This window comes from Lepidochelys kempii, chromosome 4 (assembly GCF_965140285.1).
Source record: "Lepidochelys kempii isolate rLepKem1 chromosome 4, rLepKem1.hap1, whole genome shotgun sequence".
In the NCBI taxonomy this organism is placed as follows: Eukaryota; Metazoa; Chordata; order Testudines; family Cheloniidae; genus Lepidochelys; species Lepidochelys kempii.
In genome coordinates, this window is record NC_136383.1 from 24857143 (window position 1) to 24880991 (window position 23849).

Sequence of the window (23849 nt, forward strand, 5' to 3'; positions counted from 1 at the left end):
ATTTTCTGTCTGCAGAAAATGGCATGGGAGGATGATGTGGAGGCGTACCTCCTGGCCTTCAAGAGGACAGCCACGCTACAGGCCTTGCCCTGAGACCAGTGGTCAGGCATCCTCACCCCACTTTTGTGCGGGGTGGCCCAGAAGGCCTACTATGATATGACTGCAGAGAAGGAGGCAGATTACCCGCGGCTGAAGGCAGAGATCCTGGCCAGGTCCAGGGTAATGATGGCCTTGTGAGCTCAGAGGTTCTATGAATGATAGTATTGCAAAGATGAGACACCACAGTCACAACTGTTTGACCTAAATCTACCTAGCCCAGAAGTAGTTATGCCTGGAGGCCCTCAGCTCTGAGAAAATGATGGAGCTCCTGGTGCTGGACGGCTATACAAGGGGACTACCCTCAGGCCTCTGAGCCTGGGTAGGCCAGAATGACCCCTCCACCTATGACAAACTGGTCAACCTCGCAGAGAGACAACTGACAGCCTGTGAACTGTTTGAAACCCCGGGAGGTGAAATATGGTGTTCCAGGAAGTCAGTCCCTAACCGAGGTCTGGAGAACTCCAGGAAAGCCATAGCTTGAAGAACAGGCACCAAGGAGTGGCCTGAGGCACTAAAGGGACCTGGGGACCTGCGGGGAGAGGGCTGGGGGAGCAGGTCAGAGAGCCCAAGACAGAGGGCAACCTCTGGAATGAGATATTGTTGTTACAAGCGTGGGGAGTTGGGGCATAAAGCAACCCAGTGCCCCAACAGGGAGGAGCCCAAGCAATGCAATCTGGGGGATTGTGGGGATCAATGTGGCCTAATTAGTCTGCTGGGGGTTATGACAGCTCCACATGAGTACACCAGGCCGGTAAAGATTAATGGCATCCAGACCATAGCTTTGATAGACTCTGGGAGTGCTGTCACATGGGTCTCAGGCAAGAACAACTGAGCCAGGGCAAGAGCACGGGAATGACACATGTCCATAGCACAGTAAATATCTACCCCACAATCCCAATACAGATTGAGATCCAGGGGAACACTACCAAGGTGACTGCAGAGGTGGGCCCCAAGATCCCCTACCTGGTCTTAATTGGCAGGGACTTTCCTGGGTTTGAAAGCCTACTCCACCCGCATTGAGTTAGGGGAGGGCAGTAAACCCCAGGCAGAGATCGAGGCACCCAGGGATGGCCCTACCCCAATTTTTGCTGGGTTTTCCCCAGAGTTATTTTCACCTCCCAGGAAGTCCCGGAAATCTAGACTGGAAAGGAGGGCAGATAAAAGATTAGGAACCAGGATTTTGGTGGCAAACCAGAGAGCTGCCCTGGTTGGGAGGCAGCCCTGTCAGGGAAACCGCAAGGTAGCATTGACCAGTGGAGACCCAAAGACAGCCCTCAGCATGAGCGGAAGCACCCAAAGGGAAGGAGGGGAGACTGATCTAATAGAATCAGGCCAGATTGGTCCCGTATGCAAGTGGTTTAGGCAGGACCAAGCCTATGAGCCACTGTATGCGAACGTGAGGGAGGAAGTAGTAGAGGTAAATGGTGTGCTAGTAGAAGGGAAAACCAAAGGCCCAGGGCCATACTATATAATCAGACAGGATCTGTTGTACCGGGTAATGCCAATATGGGGGGAAGTAGTAGAGAACAGCTCTTGGCACCACGCAAGCACACAAGGGCAGTATTAGAGATAGGTCAAAGTAATCTGTTTGGGGGACATTTAGGAGCAGACAAGACCCTGGATAGAGTCCTAAGGAGGTTCTACTGGCTGGGGGTATGGGCGGAAATCCAGTGCTATTGCACCTCCTGCCCAGAGTGCCAGCTGCATAGCCCCAAACCTCAGTTAAGAGCCCTGTTGGTCCCCTTGCCTGTCATTGAAGTCTCTTTTGAAAGGATAGCCATGGATCTAGTGGGCCCACTGGTAAAATCAGCCCAGGGCCACCGAAGCATACTTGTCATTCTGGACTATGCTACATGGTATCCCGAAGCCATTCCTCTAAGAAACCCCACGTCCAAGCTGATCACAAAAGAACTGATCCAGGTTTTTGTTAGGGTAGGCATCCCTAAGGAGATCCTGACAGACCAAGGGACTCCCTTCATGTCGAAAGTAATGAAAGACTTGTGTACCCTGCTCTGCATCCAAGCCTTGCAGACCTTGGTCTATCATCCCCAAACAGATGGTCTGGTTGAGCGATTTAACCACACTCTCAAGAGCATGATACGAAAGGTGGTGACCCAAGACAGAAAAGATTGGGATACCCTTCTACCATATCTGATGTTTGTGATACGATAAGTTCCCCAGGCATCTACTGGATTCTCCGCCTTTGAGCTACTGTATGGACGCCACCCACGTGGCATGTTAGACATCGCGAACGAGGAATGGGAGGAACAACCCAACCCGGGGAAGAATGTCATTGCACACATGGCCCAGATAAGAGAACGAATAGCTCAAGTGACCCCCATAGTACGAAAGGATTTGGAGAAAGCAAAAGAGGCCCAGCGAACCTACTATAACCGTCAGGCAAAAACATGGAAATTTCAAGCAGGAGAACGGGTGCTGGTCCTGGTACCAACAACAGAAAGCAAGCTCCTCGCCTGCTGGTATGGACCCTATGAGATCGTGGAAGCCACTGGGGAGGTGAATTATAAGGTGAAGCAGCCAGACCACTGAAAGCTAGAGCAGATCTACCACGTCAATTTACTGAAACCCTGGCTCGATCAGGAGATGTGCCTGGCCGTCCTGCCGGCTCAACCCCAGGCAGATGGCCCACAAAAGCAGGTAAGGATATCTCCCGAATTAGCCCCAGAACAATGAACAGAGGTTGATCCAGTGGAACCAAGACATGTTCTCCACACAACCAGGCCATACGACGCTGATCCAACACCACATCGTCACCTGTCCTGGAGCAAGGGTGACGATAAAACCATATTGTATACCAAAGGCAAAAAGAGAAGAAATTAGGGCAGAAGTAAGGAAGATGCTGGAACTCAGGGTGATTGAGGAATCCCACAGCCAGTGGTCCAGCCCCATTGTCTTGGTCCCCAAGCCTGATGTCACCCTGAGGCTTTGTAATGACTTCCGGAAGTTAAATGAGGTATCCCAATTTGATGCCTACCCGATACCACGTATCTGGAGCTGGTGGATCAGTTAGGCAAGGCCCGATACTGGACCACCTTGGACTTGACAAAAGGCTACTGGCAGATCCCCTGGCTAAAGATGCCAAGGAAAAAACTGCTTTCTGTACACCCGACAGCCTCTTCCAATATATCGTCTTCCCTTTCAGGCTCCATGAGGCCCCTGTGACTTTCCAACAGTTGATGGGCAGATTACTTTGATCCCATGGCAAGTATGCTGCAACCTATTTAGACGATGTGGTAATCCATAGCCCTGACTGGGAGATGCACCTGGGGAAAGTGGAAGCGGTACTAGATGCTCTTAGGCAGGCTGGCCTCACCGCTAACCCATCCAAACGTGCAATAGGGTTAGCTGAGGCCAGATACCTCGGGTATGGAGTCAGAAGGGGCCTGGTGAAACCCCAATGGAACAAAGTTGAGGCAATGCAGGAATGACCCCGACTGATCTGCAAGAAGCAAGTCAGTACCCCACTATCCATAAGAATGTTCTATCAGTGGTTCATCCCTCACTTCACCATGAGGGCAACGCCTCTGGAGGACCTGATAAGAGCTCAGGGCCTGGAGATAGTTCAGTGGACCAAGGTGGCGGAAGAAGTTTTCACAGACCTGAGGACAGCTCTTTGCAGTCATCCAGCGCTTATAGCCCCCGATTTCAAGAAGGAATTCATTCTACAAACAGATGCCTCAGAGGTAGAACTTGGGGCCGTCCTTCCACAGATAGTGGGGGATAAGGAGCACCTGATCATTTACCTCAGCTGGAAGCTCCTGCCCAGGGAGCAATGTTACACCATAGTAGAAAAAGAATGCCTAGCAGTTAAATGGGCCATGGAGATTCTACGGTACTACCTACTTGGGCGGCGGTTCACTCTTGTGACAGACCACGTCCCACGACAATGGATGCACAGAAACAAGGAGAGGAATGCACGAGTGACTAGATGGTTCCTATCTCTACAACCTTTCCACTTCCAGATACAGCATAGAGCAACACGGACGGCCTATCACAACAACGCTGTCACTCATCCCAAGTACTGGTGTTGAGTGCAGGGGAGAGAAAATATGTGATACAGCAGGGACAGGGAGAAGTGGGAGAGGGGAGATATATAAGCCCTAGGCTAATTAAGGCATGGTTTCCTGTAGACTAGAGAAGGTTACTACAGGTTAATTGGAGCACCTGTAGTCAATTAAGGCCCTGTCAGGAACCTAATAAAACCCCCCTGCTTCAGGCAGACAGTGTGGTGTGAGGAAGGAGAGAGTACTGGAGTTTGGAGGTGTGTTGCTGAGAATTGAAAGACCAGAGAACCGGAGGAAGAGAGACCCTGCCTTAGCAGAGCAGGGAAACTCCCTCCCGCAGTGTCAAGGACTGAGGGTAACACTACCTCACGAGGAAGAGTATAAGAAACCCACAGAGGTTGAGAGGGGTTGGGGCTCAAAGTGAGGAGCAAACCCAGACCCCTTCCCTACTTCCCTCCTCTACTACCTTCCCGGGCCGCTAGTAGGGCCTGTGGTGCCCCAAGAGCAGGGGTCAGGGGTGGTGTCCTAGTCCCCTGCTAAGAAAAACATGAGACCCACCATACCAACATCGGCCATTTTGCAACAATTTGTGGAATGTTTTCTTGTCACCCTTTATGTCTCTCGCTAATTTAATCTAATTTTGTGCCTTGGCATTTCTAATTTTGCCCCTACATAATTGTGTTATTTGTTTATATTCATCCTTTGTAATTTGACCTCCACTTTTTTGTAGGACTCTTTTCTGAGTTTAGATAATTGAAGATCTCCTACTTAAGCCAGGATGGTCTCTTGCCATACTTCTGATCTTTCCTAAGCAGTGAGATAGTTTGCCCTTAATAATGTCTGTTTGAAAAAATAGCAAATCTCTTTAACTGTTTTTCTCCTTAGACCTGCTTCCCATGGGATTTTACCTATGAACTCTCTGAGTTTGCTAAAGTCTGCCTTCTTGAAATCTGTTACCTTTACTGTGCTGTTTTCCCAACTACCATTCCTTAGAATCATTAATACTACCGTTTGCTGATCACTTTGACCGACGCTGCCTTCCATTTTCAAATTTTCTACCAGTTCCTCCCTATTTGTAAAAATCAAATCTAGAACAGCCTCTCCCCTAGTAGCATTCTCTACCTTCTGAAATAAAAAATATATCTCCATTCCAAGAACTTTTTGGATGATCTGTGCTCTGCCATGTTATTTTCCCAACAGATGTCTGGATAGTCGAAGTCCTCCATCACTAAGTCCTGTGCTTTGGATGATTTTGTTAATTGTTCAAAAAAGACTCATCCACCTCTTCTTCCTGCTTAGGTGGTAGACTGTAGTAGACCCCTACCGTGACATCACCCTTGTTTTTTACCCCTTTTAGTCTTACCTAATGACAGTTGAGGTATGTCACTACTATAAATAATAGAAGTAGTACCATCTCCTCCATTCATATTCTTCCTCTGTGTTCCATCTATTTTAGAGTGGAGGAGAAAGCCATCCCCAGTCTTTCATCCAGTCCAAGGATCTCCTCTAACATGAGGGTTTTCCTGAGGATTTCCAGACAGACCCGTGCCTCTTCTATCTTTTCTCTGACAAAGGTACAACTATCAGAGCAACAGCCACCTACTCGCTATGCCTCACACAAAATCAACCCTTCATTAATTTTTAAACTAAAAAAAAAATAATGTGGATTGGGTGTTAGGCAAAGGTTGGGTCAACTAAGAAAAGTTGAATTAGTCAGATTATGGTTTCCATTGCAGATTAATTTGGTTTGTAATTGCAGATGTAATTAAGAGGTGCTGGGGATATCTTTCTAACGTAGGTGCTGGAACTAGGGGTGCTGGTGATGCTGCCACACCCCTTGGTTTGAAGTGGTTTCCATCATACACAGGGTTTTCAGTTTGGTTCAATGGATCTCAGCACCCCCACTATACAAATTGTTCCAGTACCCTGTCTTGCTAATCTTTTCAATTCCCACTGCATGTCTAAAATGGCAATTGCACCAACGAGGAAGGAATTTTCCTCCATCTGGCCTGCCTCTGTATAATAATGGGCTTTCTGAGACTTGGGATCAGGCTTAAAGTGCCAACTTTGTAAGCAACAAAAGGGTATAATATGTCCCAAACTCTATTTCTAGCTGAAAGTTACAGGGGAAAATAAGTATTCATATTTGACCACAGTGTACTCAAAAGCAAAACAAGGTTCCTGGTAGAAACAAAATCAGAAGTAAAAATACTTCCATGCAGTCTAACTGTAAGCAGTCTTATTTTTCACTCAGGTGCCCTAGTTTGGACCTCCTGTATTGAAGAAACACTTTTCTTTCCTTCAGTATAACTTTCCAAATAACTAGGCCCTTAACTGGTTTATGTGAAAAGTTGTTTAAACATTTTAAGCACACGTCCCCTGCAGAAGAGCTGTGTATGTAAAGAGCAGAGGTTTGCCAAACTCCAGTGTGGAACCAGTAACATTTAGGTCATCGATCTAATACTCCCTACTGAGCTATCCTGGCATGGTGAGGGGTGTGTGTGTGAATATCCTTTTAAACATTGGTTTTCTTTTTCTCATTAGTCTTGCAGAACTTACTTCTGGTAGAAATGAAATGGCAGAAAAAGAGAACTAAAACATCCTCTGTGAGAAGCCATGGTACAAAGGTAGCTACAATGGCCTATGCAGCTGTGAGATCATTGGTTATGCAATTTTTTCTTGCTGTGCTGATGCCAAGGCCCTAGGCTCTGAAGTCACTGGCTCAGTGCCCTTGCTGGTATGATGTCAGGTCCCAAGGCTTTGTGAAATTACTGGCTCACCCAGCTGAAACTGGCCTTATTTGTGTCAGCTTGCCTTGAATGAGGGGGAAAATAAGGTTTGGGGGTTTTTCTGAGTATCAGGGAAAGATGACATTACTGTGGATCTTTCACATGTGAGATGAAAAAGGTAAATGCTAAAATGTGGAAAAGTGTCTGTCTGCCTGTCTGAGCATTCTTTTTTCAGTGACAAAGCAAGGAGAAACGAAACAAGAAAACAAATACTTGTGAAAGTGGCTGGGGAGAAGTGGCATTTCTAGGGCTGGTGAAAAGTGAAAAGTTGACATTTAGGCTCCCTTCCTATTCATTTTCTCTTCTTGCTTTGGGGAAAGGATGCAGCAGTAGCATATCGGCCTGGTTTAGAAGCAAAAATCTTGGGATAACAAAGACACCGAAGGAATTCAGCTTATGACTACTCTTACATGGACCAAGTGAAGGTAAAGTTTATTGCTTGGGCTATATCTTATCCCACACCTAGACCGTATTAAAAAATAAACACTGAAACCGGCACCTACTTGTGTGTCTGGTTTGTATGTATCCTGTGCTCACAAGCAGCAGGGCAGGAAGGAAGAAACAGGAGGAAGCTGGTGGTTCCAAGGCAATGTGATACAGGGAAGTTATTTGAGGAAAGGGCACATAAGTTTAACTTCAAACTCAGTCTTCTTCATATACCAAGAATATATTATTGACTTTACCAATTACCAAACTTTACCACTTACCAAATGCATGCTTGTGTGTAACTTTCTTAATCTAGAGGAAATCTGAGTTCAGATGGTACATTTTGAGTGTAATACTGAGGAATTGGGTGTTCACACTATAGATGATGATATGCTAGAATTCAAAAGGAGTTTGTGGAGCTGAGGTATCTAAATGTTTGTAGTTACGTTTGGGTGATGTTGGTGCGGTTGGTGCGGATTTAATGGTGACTTAACTTGTGTTTGCATTGATTTTTAGTGATTACGGTGGTAGAAAATGCAGCTAGCCAGTCTTATCTCTAAGTTAATGGCTTGTTTTGCATGTAGGAGGACGGTGACTAGGAAAATCAAACCTAACTTTGTAAGGAAGACAAAGCTGACCTTGCATAATGGTACCTCTTGTAGGGTTTCGTCCTACTTCTTCCATTGACGAAAGAGGTTATGCCTGTAAATTAAGAAGTAGCTGATATGACCCCCAAGCATTGTGCTTCCTCCAGATTCATACAGATTTCTGGATATGTTGGAGGCACAGTGCTATCTATGTGGATATTCTGTTACTAGATATTGGCTCCAGTTCCGCTGCTGATCTTCCCAGATCCTCGTCAGCAGTTTCTCAGTCCTAAAAAATAATGGCACCTTCCTGTTTCATTTGGCACTGTCCTTTATTTAATGAAGTTCTCAAATGAAATATCTTCGGCAGGGCTGAGTCACAGATTCAGAGTCCAGAAGGGGTCATTGTGATCATCTAGTCTGACCCCCTTTAAAACACAGGCCATAGATCTTCCCCAAAATAATTCCTAATGCATATCTTTTTTTAAAAAAACGTCCAGTCTTGGTTTAAAAATGGTCAGTGATGGAGAATCCACTATGGACCTTGGTAAATTGTTCCAATGGTTAATTACTCCTACAGTTAAAAATTTAAGCCTTATTTCCAGTCTGAATTTGTCTCGTTTGAACCTTTAGCCATTGGATCGTGTTATAACTTTCTGTTCCAGACTGAAGAGCCCATTATTAAATATGTATTCCCCAAGTAGGTTCTTGTAGACTGCAGTCAAGTCACCTTTTAACCTCTCTTCATTAAGGAAAATAGATTGAGCTCTTGGAATCTATCACTATAAGGCATTCTTTAACCATTCTCATGGCTCTTCTCTGAACCCTGTCCAATTCATCAACATCCTGATATTTGGCATATTCCGTCTATTGCACACTGCTGTCAATGCCAGCAGAGCTCTTTAAATAATTGCAAACCGTGCTCCTCCTTGTTCTCAAAACAATTCTTTGCCAGTGACAGAAGTAAGGCACCAGTGAAACTACCCTTTTACTGTATTTTCCTTTCTGAGGCATACAACTGTATGTTTTTCTTGTGCATCATAGGCATTTTGGATGATTTTAGATGGAATATATGGGTCCATAAAGTCAAAGATGTTAACATGACACTGTCACTGTCCAACATTAAATAGTTAAACAAGATTTGGGGGTTGGTAAACAGAGAGCTCAGTCTCCGTAGTATCATAACAAACACCATTAATAATCTTTTAAACCTGTTTTTAAAGATACAGAAAAGAAGGGGAAAATAAATTTAAAGCATTTGAAATGTAAAATATTAAGTAAGGCTTTTATTTTAACATTTCTTGTTCCCTTTTCCTCTAGCCATAGAGTTCTAAAAAGAAGCCCTCCTTTGCCACCACCCTACCCCATTTGACAGTCTGTTAGATTATATTTTAAATGGTAATAACGATTCTTTTTGGGAAAGGGAGAATAAGTTAGTAGAAATGGGCTGGAACTGTTGTTTTTATGGTTGTTAAAATCTACTACCGTTTTCTAGAAGACGGAAGATAAGTGCACGGGAGGGAAGAGAAAAAGAACAGCAAAGAAGATTAAGGTTCTGTCTCTGGTCTTGACTTTCACTTGATCTCACTGGTGGAGAAACACAGGCACAGCACACAGTCTTAATAGACACTCTGAAACCTGGCAAACGTGTACCAGCGTCATGCTATTTAGGGCACTGTTTTTAGCTGCCTCTTTGGTCACAGGCTTACAAAATATTCAGTGTTGGCCAGCTACGCCAGACTCCTATTAGACAGAAGGAAAAAGGAGAGGGATAGGAAAGAGAAGAAAGAAGGTGGGGAAGGAAAAGAACACATGGGGATTGGAAGGGAAGAGAGAAATTCTCTCATCCTAGCAGTTGTTTGGGATATTTAGCTGGAACTGTTGGAGGTGGTGATGTCATCCAGTCCCTCTCTTTGACCTGTTCTGGTTAGGACATCTCTCAGGATTAGGATGATGAAGGCTGAGTGGTATCAGTGGATCCTGGGGTCCCAGAAGAAGTGCATGTGGCAGCAGTGATGAGCTGCCAAAATCTTAACAACTGGTTCCCTCTTCACCCCACGAGGGGGTCATAGCCGCCCCGACCCGGGACCCCTGCCCCATCCACCCCGCTCCCCTGACTGCCCCTGGAATCGGGCAGGAGGATCTCATGGGCCACCGTAGTGGGTGCCAACTCTGGCCCGCCTCTAAGAGCCAGAGGGACCTGCCGGGGGGGCGAGGTGGGGAGTCCCGGCGATGCTTACCTGGGGCGGCTCCCAGGAAGCATCCGGCAGGTCCCTCTGGCTCCTGGGCTGGGGGAGCGTAGCTAGGGGAGGAGCGGCCACTCCCACCACTGATCACATCAAAAGTGGCACCTTAGGCGCTGACTCCATGGGTGCTCTGGGGCTGGAGCCCCCACAGGGAAAATTTGGTGGGTGCAGAGCCCCCACTGGCGGCTCCCCGCCCCGCCCTGCGCCCGGCCCCAGCTCACCTCCGCTCCGCCTCCGCCCCTGAACACACCGCCCCGCTCTGCTTCTCCGCCCCACGCCCCCTCCTGCTTCCTGCAAATCAGCTGTTTGCGCGGGAAGCCGGGGAGGGCTGAGAAGTAGGCAGCAGCTTCACGCTCAGGCCCAGGGAGGCGGAGGTGAGCTGGGGCGGGGAGCACTTCCCTTGCACACCCCTGCCCCCCCCCGGGTTACTTGCTGCAGCTCAGGCACCCCTCCTCGTGCCCCCCTGCTGCAGCTCCCCTCCGCCTCCGCCTCCCTGGGACTGAGCGCGAAGCCGCCGCTTGCTTCTCAGCCCCCCCCTCCTGGCTTCTCATGCGAACAGCTGATTCGCAGGAAGCCAGGGGGCGGAGAAGCAGAGCAGGGCGGAGCTGAAGTGAGCTGGGCACGGGGATTGGGAGGGGGGTGCCGGTGGGTGCTCTGCACCCACCGAATTTTCCCCTGGGTGCTCCAGTCCCGGAGCACCCATGGAGTCGGCGCCTAAGGCACCACTTTTGGCCAGTTGTTAAATTTAGAAGCCCTTTTAGAACCGGTTCTCCCTCGCAGGACAACCGGTTCTAAAAGAGCTTCTAAATTTAACAACCAGTTCCAGCGAAGCAGTGTGAACCGGCTCCAGCTCACCACTGTGTGGCAGCCATTGATGGCAAAGCTCACTCTTTCCTGTTGCCCATCTTTCACTCAGTCAGTGCCTGTGTCCATTATCTTTTTAAGGACCCCAAAAGGGAATGATGGCCACAATAGCTCATCCCCTCATTATTTTGTCCTTCATTTAGGCTTAATTTCTGATACACAAATTTTGGTTCATTGATTTCTGGTCCCATACTTTTCTTGTGTACCAGGCATGATTTTAATGCCCCACTTCAATTATGTAAGGTCTTTTTGTTCAGACTAATTCAGACTCTGTTTTCTGTGCACCTTTTCCCATCAACATATTTGTTATAGGTTATTGTGACAGTTTATAAATGTTTACTCACTGCTTATAGTTGAGCTTACAATTAGGTTCCATTTGTAGGCCCTATTATTACAAGAGGTGCCTGGTATTTGAAAAATGTACTGCTTGTGTTTTGTTGAGTACAAAACAAGAGAAAACCTTTCCCACTTTAGTTAGCAGTGCAAATTCTTACACCAGTCGGAAGACATCAGAAAGTAAATGACTTGATCCCCTGTTTGGCTTAGTTAGGAGAAGAATCTGATTCAATATCAGCAATTCGGTTACAGTTTAAAAACAAAGGGATTACTGAGAGGGGTACTTGCCAAATCCTAAGAAAATACTTGAGAACATATCTTCTTAGAAACAGGAGATGATGCGTAGTTCTAATATTAGAATATCCTAGAACCGTCAAGGCTTATGCTGAATACAATGGACAGAAAGCTTCACTGGTCTGTCAAGTTTGAGTCCCTTCCAATGGTCACTGGTTTGCTCAAAGATGTTTTTAGTGCATATTTTCCACCATCAGAAATAATTTTAAAGAGCATTTAGTATAAAAAACAGCCTTCTAACATTTATTTAAAAGATTGACCGTTCACTTGAATTTGTTAAGATCATTGTTCATTTTATCAAATTATACTGCACGACATTTGATGAAATCATTTCCCCAGTCAGAAATTAACTTCATCTGTATGGTTTTACTTTATAAAGCTGCTTATTAGTCGTAGCAATGAGCCCCTGCAAACTTTATGTGTGGTAGAGAGTAAAAAATATGAGCTGCTGTCCATGCTCATAGCGGTACTTGACGTAACAAAGTGTAGGCGGTAAGGCTGTGAAAGCCAATACCCATCAGCTTAACAGGAAAAACACAGAAGCAACAGCTCAAAACACCGATTCATTATCTTTTCAATCTGTAACTGATTTTTGCTGCATAAAATCATATAAGTTAAATATGAACCTCGATAATCATCATAGCTTCAATCTGTGAGCTGAATTCAAATTTTCCTGAGGAAGCCTTGATTCTGATAGACTGGAAAAAAAACCCTATCATAAATTGGTCTCCCTCTCACTTTTGTTCACACAAACATTCTTACTCTTCCAGTTAATGTGGGTATAGGGTTTGACACACCAATGCAGATCAGGAAGAACACCAGTGAAGTTTGTGGGTTACACTGGTGTGAGAGGCAAATCAGGCTCTTTGTATCTATATACAGAAAAGCACTGGCTTTTTCAGATTCACCCAAGGGTGATATGTGTTGCCTTCCTGACTAGCATGATTTGCACATGGTTTTGCATGCCAAGTTGCATCAGGCTGCCACCAAAAGAAAACAAATTAAATAATTCACCCTTGCTTTCTCCTTGACCCTGATCCTCATCTGCACAAAATACAATTCAGGTTTAGAGTGATACAAAGGTGGCTTTAAACTATCTTTGTGCTCCCTGAACATGGGCTGAGCGCTCGAGCCAAATTCCTTGGTGTGACTTAGAGCAGTCTGAGGGCTTCTCTAACTTGTTTCAGATTCCACTGTCCCAGCTAGGAATTGCCAGGCCACAGGAACCCCTGGCCATGCCTATTTTCACTGATGACACACTGCACCAGCTTTACACCTCTGGAGGACCCCCCCCCCCCTTCATAACAGGGAAATCTTCCTGTGTCTGGCAACACAGTAGGTAGGGATGCTTTGCTGTGGTGGTGTGACACAAATTGTCCACCCCGCAGTGCAGACAGAATGAAAGAAGGCATGTGACACCATTGATATCCAATGAAGCTCCCAGTTCAAACAAATATAGTGCAACAAAGTGGGTTCAATCTCTTCAGAGAACAAATAGTTATTTTTTGATGACTGGAACAAGGGCATTTCTGTATCCAATTTCTAATCAATAGCCTCTGTAAATTGTCCTATAGTGAAAACCAAAAGGCAGGTACATGCTCTGTTAATATCCAATTTCTCAGCTCTTCTAATGTTGTCAACTCAGAAATACTGACAAATAAATTATTATTAATGGAGGGAATAGGAAACTCAGAAGGCCATGATAGAGTTTGAAGTGTGACTAACATGAAGGATTGATTCCATTTATTTCACCTGATTCTTGAGTAAAAGTCATATCATTTTAATCATTATTTAGGCTTTGACTCAGGATGGTACTTAAGTACATGCATATCTTTAAGCATGCTAGTAGTCCCATTGATTGCAGTGAATCATCTCAATGGGACTATTGACATGCTTAATATTACACATGCTTAATATTACACGTAGTGAAATACCTTTCTGAATCAGGGCCTTTAAAATATGTAAAATTGTAATATAAATAGATCTTGCTAGTCCACAGTATGCTTTTCATTCACTTAATAGATCCAAAAGATACAACTAGCATACAACTATACAGATGATATGTAACTCTGTTACAGTCCATGTTCACTACTTTTTGCCTATTAAACATTTTCTATTAAAGCTGCCTAATATTGATTCTGTCTCACTGTATCTAATTAGAGTTGCCCCCGCAATCCTGTATCTTAATTCCCTACAAAATTTGGATCCAGATCTAGCTCCAGAGGCCCCATGTTTAGTACTTATGAACTCCTAAAAGTAGTGAGCACAAATTGTAATTACACAGTGCTATTGTTATGGGGCCAGGTTCAGCTTTAGTGTAATTTCATTGAGTGCAGCAGAGTTACATCAATGATGGATCTTTTTTATGGTGCTCTAACCTGTTTGAGAATTCTACCCCAATACAAAACCACCTGAGGAGAATTCCCACGTATGTTGGGGAATTGTTTGTGTAAATGACTCAGCCTGGAGAGGGATTATAGTGTATCTTCTTGTAAAAGGAAGGTGTGCCAGAAATAGAGAGCATGGTGTTCACACAAATATGTGGATAAAGGAAACAATACTACTACCATGCATAGTAGAAGGCGCTTCCTCTGTGCAGGAATAGGGAGCAACTTATACCTCTTTGTTAATCGCAGATGGAATAGTCTGACACCTACCATGTTGTTTCTGCATCAAGTGGTCAGTACTCCAGTAAACTCATTTGTGTAATTAATGCTTTTAGTGCACTTTTTTTGTAACTACTTTAAACTTTCTCGTTAAAGGGTGCAATGTAGTGACAAAAAGAAAAGGAGTACTTTTGGCACCTTAGAGACTAACCAATTTATTTGAGCATGAGCTTTCGTGAGCTACAGCTCACTTCATCGGATGCATACCGTGGAAACTGCAGAAGACATTATATACACACAGAGAGACCATGAAACAATACCTCCTCCCACCCCACTGTCCTGCTGGTAATAGCTTATCTAAAGTGATCATCAAGTTGGGCCATTTCCAGCACAAATCCAGGTTTTCTCACCCTCCGCCCCCCCCCCCCCCACAAACTCACTCTCCTGCGGGTAATAGCCCATCCAAAGTGACCACTCTCTTCACAATGTGTATGATAATCAAGGTGGGCCATTTCCTGCACAAATCCAGGTTATTTAATAAAGCTATTTAATAAATTATTTTATTATTATAATAATTATAATAAAATAATTATTTTATTTAATAAAGCTATTACCAGCAGGAGAGTGAGTTTGTGTGTGTGGTTTTTGGAGGGGGGTAAGGGAGTGAGAGAACCTGGATTTGTGCAGGAAATGGCCCACCTTGATTATCATACACATTGTGAAGAGAGTGGTCACTTTGGATGGGCTATTACCAGCAGGAGAGTGAGTTTGGGGGGGGGGGGGGGCGGAGGGTGAGAAAACCTGGATTTGTGCTGGAAATGGCCCAACTTGATGATCACTTTAGATAAGCTATTACCAGCAGGACAGTGGGGTGGGAGGAGGTATTGTTTCATGGTCTCTGTGTGTATATAATGTCTTCTGCAGTTTCCACGGTATGCATCCGATGAAGTGAGCTGTAGCTCACGAAAGCTCATGCTCAAATAAATTGGTTAGTCTCTAAGGTGCCACAAGTACTCCTTTTCTTTTTGCGAATACAGACTAACACGGCTGTTACTCTGAAATGTAGTGACAGTCTCACATAACTTTACTTTGCTTTTTGGTAAGCAAAGCTACTGACTTTTCTAGTTATGTGGTAATGTAATATCAGCAGGCAAAGAATGATATGGAAGCATGCTGTTATTAAAGATCCTTTACTGTTAGATCTTGTGGAATGCAGTGGATAGTGAGCTGCAGGATGACCATTATAAATATAACATACTGTAGGTATCAAAGCTTTTTACATGTACAGTATATGGGTGATTTCAGTTTTAATACAGGGGAAATAAATACTCTACTTTATGCGTCATTCTGTACCTTTTCAAACTACGTCTAAGATCAAAAGCCAGTCTCTAAAATAAGTCCTTCTGAACTGTCCTTGAAAATTGTCAAAGACTAATTATTCTGCTAATGTTTTGTGAATTCCTCAAAGGCTATTTTTGCTATGAAACTTCCCTCACAGTGAAAATGCATCATTGTGCTTCAATAGTTAGTAATACATCCTTGTAAGTATGGCTCCTAGGTTTTAAAATAATCAAGAGCTTTCTAAGGTGAAGATTCCAGTTTACTGTGTAACTGAACCGTTTCCTTCTTTTTCTATCATGTTTGATTTGTGAAAGCAAACTTCTTGTTGGCAAATAATTTACTCTAAAGCAAAGAAAATTTAGAATGGCTCCTGAACTCAGGCATTTGTATAGTTGTGATCAGTAGGAAAGAGATAAAACAGTGTGTCTAAAATCATCATTAATATTCTAGGCATTAAGGAATCCATCCCATAATAACTAGATGTCAGTACATAAATTTAGTATATGTCCATCTAATTGCATCAAGAAAAGATGGTCCTTTCTTCGCTGTGTTTTTATAATGAGTAGTTCACTCAGGGAAAGTAGTAGTATCTCCCTATGCGTACATGAAATGGTATGGAAAAAAATGCTTCTTTACTGATGAATTTATTTATCTTAACTAGGAATGTAGCACTAGATCCACAAGTGATGTAAACTGGCAGAGCTGCATGGAAGTCAGCTGAGCTATGCTGAATTCTATCAGCAGAGGGCCTGATTCTGTGAGGCTCTGATATCTTCCTGGGTGGTGCTGAGGATTCTCAACATTTTTGTTCTAGACTGGGAACTCAGGGTCCTGGGATGGATTCCTAAACTAGGAGTGTTGCTACTCTTAGCTGACAAATGCACCATCTGCTGTTGAACTTCAGTGGACTTCGGACAATATTGAAGAGAAGCAAATCCACAGTGCAATTAATAAAATTTAGTTTTGTTCTCACTTCTCTACTTTCAATCTGGGATTTTCATATCAGCCTTCCCAATGAAATTCAATGGTATTTGGGCACTGGATTCTGTAGGCCCCTTTGAAAGTCCTAGCCTTATGTCCTATCACTCACTATCTCAGAATCATAGAATTATAGGACTGGAAGGGACCTCAAAAGGTCATCTAGTCCAGTACCCTGCACTCAAAGTGTGAGTAAGTTTTATCTAGACAATCCCTGACAGGTGTTTGTCTGACCTATTCTTAAAAATCTCCAGTGATGGAGACTCCACAACCTTCCAAGGCAATTTAGTGCTTAACTACGCTGACAGTTAGGAGGTTTTTCCTTATATCCAACCTAAACTGCCATTGCTGCAATTTAAGCTCATTGCTTCTTGTCCTAGCCTCAGAGGTTAACGAGAACAATTTTCTCCTTCCTCCTCCTAACAACCTTTTATGTAATTGAAAACTGTTATATCCCCCTCTCAGTCTTGTCTTTGCCAGACTAAACAAACCCAATTTGTTTCAATATTCCCTCACAGGTCATGTTTTCTGGACCTTTAATCATTTTTTGTTGCTCTTTTCTGGACTTTATCCAGTGTGTTCCATGCATTTCCCAAAATGTGGCACCCAGAATAGGACACCGTACGCCAGCTGAGGCCTAATCAGCCTTGTTTTTACCTTGTTTCTTACGGTGGTGGGGCCACATGTTGATAAAACATGCTTGGTTTACACTTAACCAGTCAACTTAAGGTAAATAATTCAAGTAATGAATAGCTGTGGATTAAAAAACTCAGTGCCAAACAGTTCATACATTTGCTACCCACAGACATAAGACAGTAGGTCCTTTTACATTGGGCCACCGCTGTATTTCCTTCTTCAGTTATGAAAAAGTTTTCAAAACATTTATGGAAGAGCAGAATAAAAAGAGTGACTTTTCATGTGCCAGAAAGGTGGTCTCCTTTCCTGAAACTGTCATTGATTTGCTTGCAGTAATATAAGTTTCCTTGATTAAGAGTTTGACAAGTTCCTATTGAAGCTGCCTAATCAATCAATCCCTTACTGGAAATGTCTGAGAAGAGTGTAAGTGAGGATGCTGTACATTAATACCTAGGGGATAGTTACTAACCTCTGTTCTGTGGTGATCAATCACCCGAGACAGGCTGTGCCGACAGTGTCTGGAGGTCATCTGGTTAATGAGACAGCACTGGGAAAATCCTTTCCAGCATTTTGTTGTACCTTCCAATCATTAGCATCCATATCAAATTCCCAGCTCTTCCCTTTAGGAATGTGCTCTAAGAGAGTTCTTCAGAGAACAATATGAGAGTTAAAAATAATAAATGGATGACTTGGAAGATTGTGATGAAAGGAGATGGATCACATTATTTCTCACCACACCTGGCCATAAATGAACCACCAATCTATGGCGGTTAACAGATGGCTGGCATGAGCGCTAACTTCTTTGATCGTATTAGACTGTTTTTGCAGAGTGGGGTGGGGTTGAAGGAGGCCATGTGTGAAGGAGGATACTTGAGAGATGATTGCATTATAATGGGCATTGGCATATAAAATTGTGGATTTATGAACCTTCAGATAAGATAGGCAATATTAAACACCTCACATTCTGAAGATGAGATAACTGCTGCAATTGTTGTGTTATCTGCTTCAGATAAGTGGGTTTCTGAGAAATATTGTATCAATCGTCACAAGCCATCTCTCCTGGATACCTTAAAACTGCCCATTTAGCATTCAACCACAGAATGCAGACTGTAGATCTAATGGACATATGAAGTTGTGCCCCAGCAGTTCAGTTTTTTTCCAGCTTGTCTTAGAATGGGACAAGGTTTTCATTAAACACTGCAGCCTATATTCAAAATTCTTGCTCTATATTGAATTTTTTTTCTTTAAGGCAGACCCTTAACTATCATGCACTCAAAGTGAACTTTAAGGCAGTGTTGTACTGAGGATAGAGATCTGGACTGGGACTCAGGAGACCAGGGTTCTATTACCTGCTCTGCCACTGGCCTGTTGGACGACCTTGAGCAAGTCACTTCACTGCTCTGTGCCTCAGTTCTCCATCTGTAAAATGGGCATAATGATTATCTCCTTGCTGAAGTGCTTTGAGATCTACTGATGAAAAGTGCTGTATAAGAACTACAAATTAATCCGAGACAAGGTTATAACTAAAAGTAGGGGGATAAAATTAAGGAAAGAAACATTAAAATCCAATATTAAGAAAAATTTTACTGTGAATATCTATACTATATAAGGTTTGAGTTTCTTATATGTTTAACTCTAACTCTGAATTTCCTGGCTTTCTTTTATTACATATGATATTCTTAAAAGATAATATACAGTCAAATTACTGACATGAGCCTGCAACCTTAATTTCTCTTTATCAAATTTTTGTTTGTTTGTGGGGGAATTTCCTTACTTTTTGTTGGAGAGAATCTCTGTACCTGCAAACCCTCAGAGTGGAGGCCCCATCCAGCAGGACTTTGGAGGCCTCAAGGGACACATCTTTGGTCTGATGGCTACTGAGTCTTCTCCCAGTCCCCACTTACCATTACTTGGAGGAAAATTCTGATCCTGTAGATCTCCTGATACCTGCAAACAAGGAAAATCTCTTTCAAATATTTACAGTTCACCGGGTTCATGGTTCTTTTCCTGCACAGCCTCAAAAGAATCAGTACATCCCTCGGCCCGCACCGCTTCCAGCAGCTCCCATGAATCGCGGCCACTGGGAGCTGTGATTGGCCGAACCTGCGGCTGCAGCAGGTAAACAAACTGGCCCGGCCTGCCAGGGGCTTTCCCCGCACAAGCGGCAGAACAAGTTTGGGAACCATTGGTCTAGGGTTAAGAACAAGCCTTTGTAGCTGGATCAAACATGTGGAGACTGTCCACATGAGCCTTTATAAGTGTGTTAAGTACCTCAAATTTAAATGTCAAACAATTAGCTTGAGAGAAAAATGTCTAGTGAAAATCAGTCCTAGGAGTAGAGGCCATCATCATGTTGGCCCATTGACGTCCTTGAAAACACACTCATTGACTTCAGTAAGATTTGGATGAGTCCTTTAGTGGGTCTAGAGTGCCAAACTGCATATTACCGGTAAATATGCAGATGTCCATCCCGACCTATTCACACTGGATTGCTTACTAATTATAACTTACTGTCCTCCCTGTTTTGAGGAAGATAATAGAAAATTCTACGAGAGTTCATGGCACTGTATGGTTCCTCACCATGTCTATGCTGGAGGACTGACACAAAATTTTTTGACCTGTCATAGCTGTGCTATATTCTCACATAAAATCCTTGCACAGAAGATACAACTCCAAGTTACTCTGCAGCAATCTCTTCTGTAAACTGCATGTTCAGTGGCTTTAGCTCCAGGAGATAACCGTTAGTAAACCATGGTGATCCAAGGGACAAGAAAGTGCCAGGGTAAAGACAGAGGGTGGGAAGTTAAAACATCCTCTCTAATAGATGACTACAGCCAGTGAACTATTTAGGTGGAATAACCAGGATTACTACCACACCAGAAAGGAGAAATTACTTCCTTTATTTCATCTTTTTTTTTCTTGTGAATGATTCCCATTAACTATTCTTCCTAACCCCTCCAATAAAAATCCAGCCAACTGTCCCCAAAAGAGGTTAGATTTACTTCAGTGTCCCATTTAGCAGCCTAAAATTAGACTTTTCAATCTGTTTAGTATACATATGGGACACTTTATAGATTCTTAATGGTATTGAACATATAATAATATTTTATCATTGCTTTATTATCTAGCTTACATAGAATGACTACAACTCATTGAATATTTCCACCTGGAAATGGAAGTTCTGTCTTAATACCATATCTAACTGTTATACTATCTTTTTGCCACCAAAACCCGCTCAAGATATCTGGCGTAAACATAGGCATGAATATGAGCATTAAGGACTTGCAAACAATTTGGGGGGAGGGGATTGACATTTCCAAACGATAATTAAATGTGACTTTCTTTAATCCACATAAGACGAAGAGCTTTCCTCTGTAACATGGATGACACAGAAGGCTGCAGGCTCTGACTAGGATCAGTCAAGTTCTCTAGTAATTTTTCTTCAAGAAGCTGTTCCTTTTTCTGATGAATTTGAAGCTATGTAGAATGTGCAGAGCAGAAAGATGATGAAGGATAATAAGGCAGGCATATTGCTGGAATAACTAAGACACAAGTAGTTGAGGCTGCACAAAGTAAATGTGTCCAAAGTTTCTTGATGGTAAACTAAACAATACAGCAAAACATTCCTATAGAGATTCCTATAGTTAAGGTGCCACAAGTACTCCTGTTCCTTTTGTGGATACAGACTAACACGGCTGCTACTCTGAAAAATGTTATTCCTGTAAAGCTCTGTGAAATTCAGCTCTCAGAAGTGACTGCTTCAAAATGGCACCTCCTATTCAACAGATGTGCCCCAGTATACTGAGTCATATTTGCTTGCATTAGGGGACACAAATTTTACCTCCTTTCACTCCCAATAGCCCTGAAAAGCCAACACAGCTAAATGAAGATGAGTGGAATCTATTCCTTCTTATATATCAGGAAACAGAATTGTTTACTAAGTTCCAATTAGCTATGCCTGGGCACAGCCACTGAATACAATAAGGCTGTAGGTAGGTGGCACTGATGACATCTGAAGAAAACAGAATTGCACAGGTGTTGCTGAGGGTTTATTTTGACCTACAGAAACTTATTCCTAGAAGTAATGGCAGGAGAAAGAAAGGACAGAGCTTGCTGCTCAGATCTGAGCGGGACTTCTCAGGACTGGAAGTTAATAAAGTTACTTCTAACCTGAGGATGTTCTCCTTGATATTGGAGGTCTGGAATGGGTCTGAATATTGATGTTTGCACAATGCCTGTGTTCCTGCTCTCTGTAACCTTCATTCCATACTTCTTTTACCAGATGTCATCTTTGCCTACTACTCTCCACTTTGCAAGGCAAAGGTAGCACAGCAGGATGGTCCCAGAGGTAATGAATGAGCACTAGCAAGAGTCAATGTAGATATGAGCATTGATTTTAATCTTATGTAATCATGGGGAACCCTTTAAAAATTCTGGAAATTTTCTTCTTTTCTCTCCCTTCTGCTTAACTGGTGTTGCTTATCACAGCATCTAATATACCATGTTGATTTCAATTCTCCATTGCAAGACTGCCAATTTCTGTTTTTGTTGAAGTAATCTAATGTAGAAGGGTTAAGCAAAAATGTGCATTTTTTTCTTGTGCTGCAAATTTAGATTGTTCACAAGTTGCTCAGACAGAATATATCAATGTACAAAACAAAGGAATAGATTTAAAAGAAATCTGTGAAAAATAATGTGGTCACATTGCTAAAGAAACAGTAGGCCCTGATCCTGCTTTCCTTGAAGTCATTTGGAGTTTTGTGATTAACTCAAGGAGTATGATTGAGCCCTTCGTGAGAATGTCTTGAAGCAGATTTCGATGGTGCAATATTAGTAACTGCTTTTAACATCTTGATTTTTACAAGGCATACAGGATCTATAAAAGCAGCTGATTGTTTCTAGGCTGTATGTTTCTTGTTAAATTTGGCAAGGGCATCACATTTCAGTTACTTGTGATAATGTATATTTTGTTTCCCCACTAATGGACTCTAATATATTTCCAGCACAGAATAGCTATATAATACCTCCCAATGGCTGGAGATCATAGACATGTCAAGAGAGGCAGCAACAACTGTGCATTAGAAATCTGAAGGACCTATATTAGCATGACAAATCCAGAGAGAGGGTTTTTTGTTTTTTTTCTAAAGATACATGAGAGCTTTGAGAAATATAGGCTTGTCTCTTCTTTCACCCATTAGGCTCTAGTCTCACTCGCTCTTCTAATTTATACTGAGTTTAGAGAAGGGCTGGTTGAAAATTTTCATTTAAATTTGTTTTTCAATGGAAAACTGGGGTTTTCTCATTTATTTTTTTTTTTCACAAAAAGCGTCTCCTTTCCATGAAAATTTTTTATTTTGGGGGGAAAAAAATCAGAAAACACGTTTTTCTGTTTTTTTGGCTAAAATTTAAGACATTTTGATTCAGAAATGCTGCCGTTGTGTCTCATGCTCCCATTCTTTTCTACAGGCTCAGTTCCCCAGCTGAGCCACATATTTCATGATCCACCATGGGCAGAGACTCCCAGGGATGCATCGTGGTGGCTCAGCAAGGGGGAGAACATGGTGCATTGTAGGAAATCTAGTCTGACCATGGAGCCCAGGCTATAGAGGAGGAAAATGGGTATAGAATACCCAAACTACAACTCCCATGAGGTATTTCAACAGCAGTTCCAAATAAAAAATTTTGGTTTTCAGCCAAAATGTTTTAGTTTTTTTTTTTTTTCCTGTAGAGTTAAAAATTTTCCACGGGGAATTTTTTTCAATTTCTTACCAGTTCAAATTTAGAGATTGCCTGTTGGGGCTAGTTGAAGAGACTGCTGTCATCCTTTTACCTAGATAGATGCCTGGATGGCATATCAGTGAAATTTTGCAACTGCAGTGACCAAATAAATGCAGTTAATCTCTGGGATTAGAGCATATGCAGACCAGAAGGGACAAGGAGGAAGCCAAGGTGGAGAATGAACTCTGGGACTCTTACCTAAGAGGAGAAGGCTGACAAGTAGTCAGGGGTGATATAGAGCAACCAGTAGGACAGAGCAGGCTGTGGTGGAGCCCTCAGAAAGGGCAGATATGGAACTTCCAGGGTGAGTTGAGAGGACTGAGGGATAGAGCAGGGAAAGCTGAGATGTACATAAGATCAAGAGCAAGCATAGTAGAAGCGGGTTTATGTTTATATCTTATGATTTAGGAGTTTGTTTTGTCCAGGGGAGTGTCCTGTGAGTTCTGGCCAAGAGAGAAGGATGAACCTGAGAGATTGTGGGGAAAAGTACTGGTCACAGAGGGAGGGAGATTAGGATGGAGTCCAGGGAGGTATCAGCATTGGGTTTGAGACAGACCTTGTCTGTTTATTATGTGGTCCCTTGGCTGGAGTCCAGAGGGGAGGGAGGCCTGGATCCCCCCCATCTGCACTGGAGAAGGTGCTATGAAGTGTTGCCCTAATATGAGGGGATAAGGCCAGTGGAAAGCCCTGAGCCAAGAGGGTGTGAGGACTGTGGGGACCAGAGTTGTGTGACACTCAGAAAGTTGGGCAATGCCTCTCTTTTACCTAACTTAATAGATTTGGGGACAGATTTTCAGAAAAAGAGGCCCAATATCCAAGTCAAAAAATGAAAATGCATTCACTG

General features: G+C 43.2%; 1 protein-coding gene across 1 annotated transcript in view; it reads left to right on the forward strand.

The window, feature by feature from the left end:
• The first annotated feature begins 7258 nt into the window (after positions 1 to 7258).
• LOC140910243 (alcohol dehydrogenase 1-like) overlaps positions 7259 to 23849 on the forward strand; it is a 339057-nt gene continuing 322466 nt past the window's right edge. The window contains exon 1 of the mRNA XM_073340733.2: positions 7259 to 7338. The gene's annotated coding sequence lies outside the window, so the exon portion shown is untranslated. The remainder of the gene's footprint in view (positions 7339 to 23849) is intronic.